General features: G+C 38.4%; 1 pseudogene; it reads right to left on the bottom strand.

Moving 5' to 3' along the window:
- Positions 1-8,017: 8,017 nt before the first annotated feature.
- The window catches only part of LOC138820436 (Golgi to ER traffic protein 4 homolog pseudogene), a 29,458-nt pseudogene continuing 28,951 nt past the window's right edge, over positions 8,018-8,524 (bottom strand).

Here is an 8,524-nt window from a genome sequence, read left to right as displayed (position 1 = left end):
GATATTTGTGGTGTATGGATGCCAGGAAAATTAGAAATGTCACATGTAACTACCAAATGATATTTACAAAGCACAAACCCTAATTCTTCTGTGAGCTAATGTGATAATTACACATTTAAACTTTCCAACAAAATCACCATTGAGAATACCACAGCCAATTTCAATCACAAAAGAAAAGCTGCAAAGAATTGCTAAAATTTTCACCTATTCATTCCTAAAGTTGAGACAGTTGACTCTGCTGCTGTTGACTGTTTGATCCTTTTCCTCCTCACAAATAAATGTGCCTATGTAGAACAATTTATATCTATACATTAAGTTAATGGGTATCTAGCCTTTCTAGTCTGATCTTCAGTCTGAGTAGAAACGATGGAGCATAAGTAGTTTATGAACATGGACCATCCCATAACAAGCAGAAACACGCTCTAAACCAATTCTAACAGAAACATCTGTGATAATGGAAATATTCTATATATACATTCTCTAACAGAGTAGCCACTGACTATATATGGCTACTCCATCTCAAATATGAATAGTGTCTGAGAAATTAATTCTTCCAATTTCAGTTAAATGAAAATTTTTTTAATTTTATTTTTTTTATTGTGAAAATACTGCACAGAGGGGTTACAATTACTTGGGCAAGATAGTGAGTACATTTCTTATCAAGCATTGTACCCTCCTCCTTTGTTTACCCTTCCCATCCCTTCCCATCTTTCCTCCCCCCACCCCATCCCACCCCCACAAGTTGTAAAGTTCGTATTCGACATGACAACTTGTACTTCTCATTGTTGCAACAGGTCCACCTGTATCCTTATTTAAACGACTTATTTTTCCCCTTCCCCTCCACAAATTATACCGACATCAAATACAGTGAAAGCAGGGTTTATCCTGTAGGGGAGGGACATACAAAGCAACAAAGAAACAAATGCGTTAGAAACAAATGCATGAAAGACAAAAACATTTAAAATACATATTTTAGGGTTAATTTTCCTAACATCACATTATCTGAACTTTTCTGCTTGACTCATACATATAATAAATAATGCAAATAAGGGAAATCATGGGACCTATGTTTGTTTGGGCTTGGCTTACTTCACTTAATATAATTTTTTCCAAGTTTTTACATTTCCTAACAAATGGATTAATGTCATTCTTTCTGATGGAGACATAGAATTCCATTGTGTATATATATACCACATTTACTTGATCTATTCATCTACTGAGGGGCATCAGGGTTGGTTCCAGATCTTAGCTATGGTAAATAATGCTGCAATAAACATAGTTGTGCTGGTAGCTTTAGTGTGGTCTTGTTTGTAAACATTTAGGTAAATGCCCAAAAGGGGGACTGCTCGGTCACAGTGGAGATCTATGTGAAGTCTTTTGAGGAACCTCCATACTACTTTCAAAAGTGGTTGAACAAGTTTACACTCCCACCAACAATGAAATAAGGTTCCCTTCTGTCCAATCCCCTCCAGCAACTGTTCTTATTAGACTTCTTGATTTATGCCATTCTAACTGGGGTGAGATTGTATCTCAATGTTGTTTTGATTTGCATTTCTTTTATGGCTAGGGAGGTTGAACATTTCTTCATGTGTCTATTGGTCATCCTTCTTTCTTCTTCAGAGAAGTTTCTCTTTAAGTAATTAGCCCCCTTATTTACTGGGCAGTTGTTTCTTTGAGGATTTGTTGTTGGGGAATTTAATTTTTTGAGTTCCAAGTGTATTTTAGATATGAGACCCTTGTCTGTTGTATGGCTAGTGAAGATCTTCTCCCAATCCGTGGGCTTTCTATTGATCTTGCTAGCTATGTCCTTTGCCATGCAGAAGCTCTGCAATTTCATGAAATACCAATATCCCAATTGTCCAAACTTTCTTTGATTTGTTGTGTTTCCAGGCCTCTATTAAGAAAATTTTGGCCTGCGCGAAGGAGACGTAGGTTTTCTCCTATTCCATCCTGAAATGTTTTCGTTGTGTCTGCTTTGACTCCGAGGTCTTTGATTCATTTGGGGTGATTGTGGTGCAGGGTGATATACAAGGGTCTAGCTTTAGTTTTCTACAAGTAGTTAACCAATTTTGCCAGCACCATTTACTGAAGAGGCTGTCTTTCTTCCTTTCTATTTTTTTTAGCTCTCTTATCAAAGATTAGATGGTTATAGGTCTGTAGGTTCACTACTGAGTTTTCAATTCTATTCCATTGGTCCTGAGGTCTCTTCTTGTGCCATTACCAAGCTCTTTTGACTACTATGGCTTTATAGTAGAGTTTGAAATTTGGTATTGATGTTCCTCCAGCTGTGTTCTTTCCGTTGAGGAGCGTTTTTGCTATTCAGAGTCTTTTATTGTTCCATATGAAATTTTGGATTGCCTCTTCTATTTCCTTGAAGAATGTGGTTGGAATTTTGATAGGTATCGCAGTGAATTTGTAGAGAGCCTTGGGAAGTATTACCATTTTTATGATATTAATCTTTCCAATCCAGGAGCATAGGAGTTTTTCCCATTTTCTAGGTTCTGTTTTGATTTTGAATCAGCTTGAGTAATTTGGGAATGGGGTCTATGGGTTTCTTTAAATACAGGATCATATCATCTGCGAAGAGAGAGTTTTTTTCTTCTTTCTCTCTTTGGATCCCCTTTATGTCTGCATCTTGTCTTATTGCTGTAGCTATGCATTCTAACACTAGGTGGAAGAGAAGTGGAGAGAGTGAACATCCTTGTCTTGTTCCTGAGTTATGAGGAAATGGCTTTAGTTTTTCACCAGTAAGTATAATGCTGGCTGTAAGTTTGTAATATACATCCTTTATTGTATTGAGGAATGTTCTATGGATTCCTAATTTTTCCAGAAACTTCATTATAAAGGGGTGTTGGATCTAGTCGAATGGTTTTTCTGCATCTATTGAGAAAACCATGTGGTTCTTATCTTTGTTCCTGTTGATGTGATGAATAATAAAAATTGATTTGCACATATTGAACAAGCTTTGCATCCCTGAAAAGAACCCTGTTGATCATGGTGTATGATTTTTTGAATGAATTGTTGAAGTCGATTGGCCATAATTTGGTTGAGAATTTTTGCATCAATGTTCATCAAAGAAATGGGTCTATAGTTCTCTTACTTTGATGAGTCCCTGCCTGGTTTTGGGATGAGGGTTATGATGAATTCATAGACTGTGTTTGGTAGTGAACTTTCTCTTTCAATTTCATTGAAGAGTTGGAGGAGTATTCGTGTGAGCTCTGCAATAAAGGCCTTGCAGAATTCCGCTGTAAAATCGTCTGGTCCTTGACTTTTCTTAGCTGGGAGGTCTCTTATTGCTGTTTCTATTTCAATGCTTGATATGGGCCTGTTAAGATGGTTTAACTCATCTTGGTTTAGTTTTGGCATGTCAATATTTGCTAGGAAAAGGGCCATTTCTGCCAAGTTCTCAAACTTATTAACATAAAGTTTGAGAAGTATTCCCTTAAAATTTTCTGAATATTGGTGGTTTCCGTGGTTTCCATTCTCATTTCTGAGTTTTTTTTTATTTAGGTGTGTTCTCTTCTTTTTCTGATAAGATTTGCTAAGGGTCTGTCAATTTTGTTAATTTTTTTGAAGAACCAACTCTTTGTTTTGTTGATTTTTTTCTATAGTTTGTTTTGGATTCTAATTCATTTAATTCTGATTTAATGTTAATTTTTTCTTTCCGTCTACTGGAATGGGGTTTATCTTGCTGCTCTTTTTCAAGGAAGTTTGGATGTCTCATTAAATTGTTGGTTTCAGATCTCTTCAATTTGTTGAGGTAGGAACTCAGAGCTATAAACTTGCCTCTGATTACTGCCTTTCCTATGTCCCAGAGGATCTAGTAATTTTTGTGCTCAGTTTTTTGAATAGCATGAACACTTGAATTTCTTTTCTGATCTCTTCCATGACCCACTCGTGATTCAGCAGTGTGTTGTTCAGCCTCCATGTGTTACCGGACTTTCTTTGGTGGCTTTTGGTGTTGAGTTCTAATTTTATTCCCTTGTGGTCTGACAGAATGCAAGGTATAATTTCAATGTGTCTCAATTTGGACAATTTTGCTTTGTGGCCTAAAATGTGGTCTATTTTAGAAAATGTTCCATGTGTATTCTGATGCTGTTGGGTAAAATATTTGGTAGATGTCTGTTAAATCTAGTTGATCTATGCAGTTGTTTAGATCTGCGGTTTCTCTGTTGAGTTTTTGCGGAGGTGATCTATCTAGTGGGGAGAATGGTATGTAAAAATCCCCAACAATTAATGTCTTTGGATCTATGTGGGATTTGAGGGAAAGTAGTGTTTCTTGGATAAATTTGTGAGCTCCGTTGTTTGGCGAATAGATATTTAGAATTGTAATATCGTCCTAAAGGAGAGAAACCTTAATTAGTATGTAGCGACCTTCTTTATCTCTTCTCACAAATTTTAATTTGAAGTCTATTTTTTCTGATATTAGGATTGCAACTCCCGCCTGTTTATGGGGGCCATTTGCTTGGTAGATTTTGTTCCAACTTTTAACATTGAAAATGTTTTTGTTTTTACGGGCAAGATGTGATTCCTGAAGGCAGCATATATAAGGATCTTGTTTTTTAATCCAACTAGACAGTCTATGTCCCTTAATTGGAGAGTTAAGTCCGTTAATGATAAGAGATAGGACTGAGTGGTATTTGGGAGTTCCACCTTCTTGGTGGCTGCGAAAACTGGGTTCTTCCTATGGTTCTTGGATTCTCAGTTTGGGTGCAGTTTCTTGGCCTCTATTGTGGTCTTGTTGGTTTTCTATGTGTAAGACATCTTTAAGAATCTTTTGCAGGGTTGGTTTGGTGGAGATCTATTGTTTCAATTTTTCTTTGCTATGGAAGGTTTTTATTTGGCTTTCAGTAATGAAGGAGAGTTTAGCTCGGTAGAGTATTCTTGATTGATAGTGATTTGTTTTTAGTGCATGGCATACATCATTCCAGGCTCTTCTTGCTTTGATTGTCACTGCTGAGATATCTGAGGTGATTCTAATTGGTTTCCCTTTATATGTCATTAATGTTTTCTCCTTGACAGCTTTAAGGATCTTTTCCTTGGTCTGAATTGATCCTATGTGGATTATAATTTGACAGTGGGATGTCCTATTCTGGTCTGGCCTATTTGGAGTTCTAAAAGCTTCTTGTATGTGAATAGGCCTATCTTTGTGCATGTTTGGGAAGTTCTCTGCTAGGATCCTGTTAAACAAATTTCCTTCACCATTAACTTCTGTTTCTAGGTGCTCCTCTACAACCATTACTCTTAGATTAGGCCTTCTGATGGTGTCTTCCAAGTGTTGGATAGATCTCTCATATTTTTTGGATTTCTCTTGGATGGTTGTATGTTCTTTCTCTATAATGTTTAGGCTCTCTTCTCTCCCCGAGATTCGATCTTCTGCATGGTCTGACCTCCTGTCGAGACTTTCTACTTTGTTTTTTATTTTTTTTCCTTCTAGTTGGTCAGCTTGATGGCTTCAAATTCTTTGTTGAAGCTTTGTTTTAGATCTTGTATGAAGTTCTTTACTTCCTTAATTTGGTGCTCAGTGTTTATACTCAAATCACTTAGTTGATTGGTTATGGTTTCCTTGGACTCCCATTCCTTCTGTTATTTTCTATTCAGCATTCCCTTTGTGGGCTCCCTGACTTCCTTCAGCTCTTTGTTAATGGATTCCCTGAATGCCTTTAGTGATCTTTCTGTATTCTCATCCTGCTCTCTCAATTCCTGTATTACTCTTTGATTAGCTTCCTCCGGTTCATGCGATTCCTGTAGTTCTCTTTGAGTGTTCTCTGCCTGCTCACGTCATTCCTGCCTTTCCCTTTGAGTATTCTCAAGCTGCTCATGCAAATCCTGTATCAGTTTTTGAGTACCTTCCTCACGCTTATGATATTCCTGTATAAACTTTTGGATTGCCTCCACTCTCTCCCTATCCTGCTCATACAAAATTCTTGGAATGTTTTCAATCTTTTCATTTATCATGTTTGCCAGCAGTGTTCGTAGAGCTATTTGGGAACTCTCTTCTGGATTATTCATTATCTGTTATCTGTTCTGTCCCCTGATTATCATGAGTGGGATTTGAGATACCGGGACTTGCAATTTTTCTTGTGTTTTTCCGGCTAACTCTGCCGATTTGGGATGAAATTAACACCAGTTTTGTGCTAGAACACTATCTTAAGGCAAGCATCAACCAAAGTCTATATTTGCACAGTCAATAGTCTGCAGATACAATCTAGTTCAACAGATACATCTATTCAACATCAAACAACTATATATTAATGGGCTATGAACCACAAAGAAGAATTTGGAAGACCACAAATTATTAGGTTTAGGAAGAGTTGTGGGTAAAAAATAGGAAGAGTGATGTGGGATGGCACAGTGAGTGTTAACTAAGTCCTAATCTCAAAGCAGGAAATAGGTTGGATAGGATGAAAGTAGAGAGATAGAAAAAAAAGAAATAGAAAGGGGAAAAAAGAGACCAGAAAAAATAGAAAAGTAAAAATTAAAAATATTATAGATATTCGTAAACAAACTATTCAGAGAAGAAAATCAATTTAATGAGAGAAAGGGAGGGATATAGAGGAGATGTGAAAAACGTAAAAACAAAAATACTTAAAATATTATATAGGTATAAAGAGGTAGTACTGCTATTAAGGAATTTAAGTCTAAGAGGTTTTGAATTGTGTAATAAATTTGTGGATTAAGGGTGTACACAATGGGGGATAACGTCTAATAATTGACTACGGGTTTATCTGAGGATGTGCAGAACAGCAATTAAGTCACATAAAGAACGAAAGAGAAGAACAGATGAAAAGGGTAAGAAAGAAAGAAAAAAGATCAGAAGTTCAATAGAGCTAAACAAAAACAAAAACAAACACAAAAAAGAGAGAAAAACTCACACTCACTTATAACCCTAAAATAAAATTCTAAGAGGACAAAAAATTACTATAAAACATTTTTTTTTCAAAAAAGGTAAAAATTAAAGATTAAAAAATTTTTAGAAACAAAATTTTTTTTATAAAATATAGAACAAAAAATTCTTTGACTTTTTTGGGAAGAGCGGGAAAAATCCTGTATCTCCCTTGTGTCCGTAACCAGCCCCTTGTTGGAGTCTCTGGTCTGCTTGTGTTCCTGTGGCTTGGTTGGTTACTTAAGTCAGTTTCTTTGAACAGGCAGAAAAATGCTCTGCAACCCTCCTCGCAGGTTAGTTCAATGGGAGGGAGGTCTGCTTTGAGTATCACAAAAGAGGGAGATGGCTTTTTCCTTGGGTTTGTAGGTGCTGTGATGAGGCTAGGTTCTGGGTAGAGTTGAGGCCTTTCAGCAAACAGTAGCTTTTCCCGGGGGCTGGTTTGTGAGAAACTCACAGAGCCCAGCCTGGAGCCATTATCAGGGTTTCTGTTTACTGAATTTCAGTTGATTGTCAAGGCTGCTAAAGGGAGGGGCAGCCTCTGGCTCTGATTACCCAGTGAAGAAAGCCACTCCTAGGGCTGGCGCCTGAGCTGGGTGACTTTTCCCTGTGTGGAGCTGAGTCTGGCAGGTCAGGTTAGGCTCTTTTGACCTGCTAGATGTCTCTAGATTTATTCCAAGGCCTGAGTTGGTGCTAGCAGCTCCACCAAGCTTTGTCGGTATCCAAGATGGAGATCTCCGGTACTGGGGGGCGAGGGGTGGCCTTCCCTCCTCTGCTCCCTGAGAAGGAGTGAGGACGTTAGGCTGCTATGCACGCTGAGTCTTGGTTCCTGGGTAGTCTCTGGTCTGTGAACTGCAGGATGAAGATGTGTGCTCCTTGTATGTTCTTGCTGGTGTTGTGTAGAATCCGCTCATCCACCTCGTCTGGCTGCTTCGTCCTGGTCTCTTTGTGATTCAGGTATGGTGGCTGCAGTCGCTTCTGCCACCACTGCTGCTGTGGCGGCGGCTGCTGACAAGTGCTCAGGGCTGTCTCCTTGCCTGTATTTTCTCTCTCTGGCCTAACTCTCTGTGTGATGGCACACTTGGTGTGATTCTCTGGCTTAGTACTGTTCACTGGAGCTCTGAAACTGCTTTCTTATGCGAGAGCCTGTTTAGCCTCCAGCTTCTCCTCTGCCATCTTCCCCTCGAAGCCTTAAATGAAATTTTATGTAATGAGATTCATCTACTCACTGGGAACTGGACAGCTCAGTTTCCAAATTAGGAAGCTGAAATTCTCAAAAACATAGTGATAAAATATAATCCAAGCAGGGCGCTAGTGGCTAATGCCTGTAACACCAGTTAATCAGGAGGCTAAGATCTGAGGATCATGATTCAAAGCCAGCTCAGGCAGGAAAATCTGTGAGCTCTTATCTCCAATAAACCACTAGAAAACCAAAAGCGGCACTGTGGCTCAAGCGGTAGAGTGCTTGCCTTGAGGTGAATAGTGCAGGGACAGCGCCCAAGACCAGAGTTCAAACTCCACTCCCAACCAACACACACACACACACACACACACACACACAATCCAAGTGAAGAAGGTTCCATTGGATACTAACTGCATGTCTGTGAATTATCTAAGTTTTTCTGTCTTATAGCAGTTACC

This window comes from Dipodomys merriami, unplaced genomic scaffold (assembly GCF_024711535.1).
Source record: "Dipodomys merriami isolate MVZ:Mamm:240054 unplaced genomic scaffold, mDipMer1.0.p SCAF_885, whole genome shotgun sequence".
NCBI lineage: Eukaryota > Metazoa > Chordata > Mammalia > Rodentia > Heteromyidae > Dipodomys > Dipodomys merriami.
Note: the sequence above shows the minus strand (reverse complement) of the source record. Positions and strands in the feature narration are given on the sequence as shown.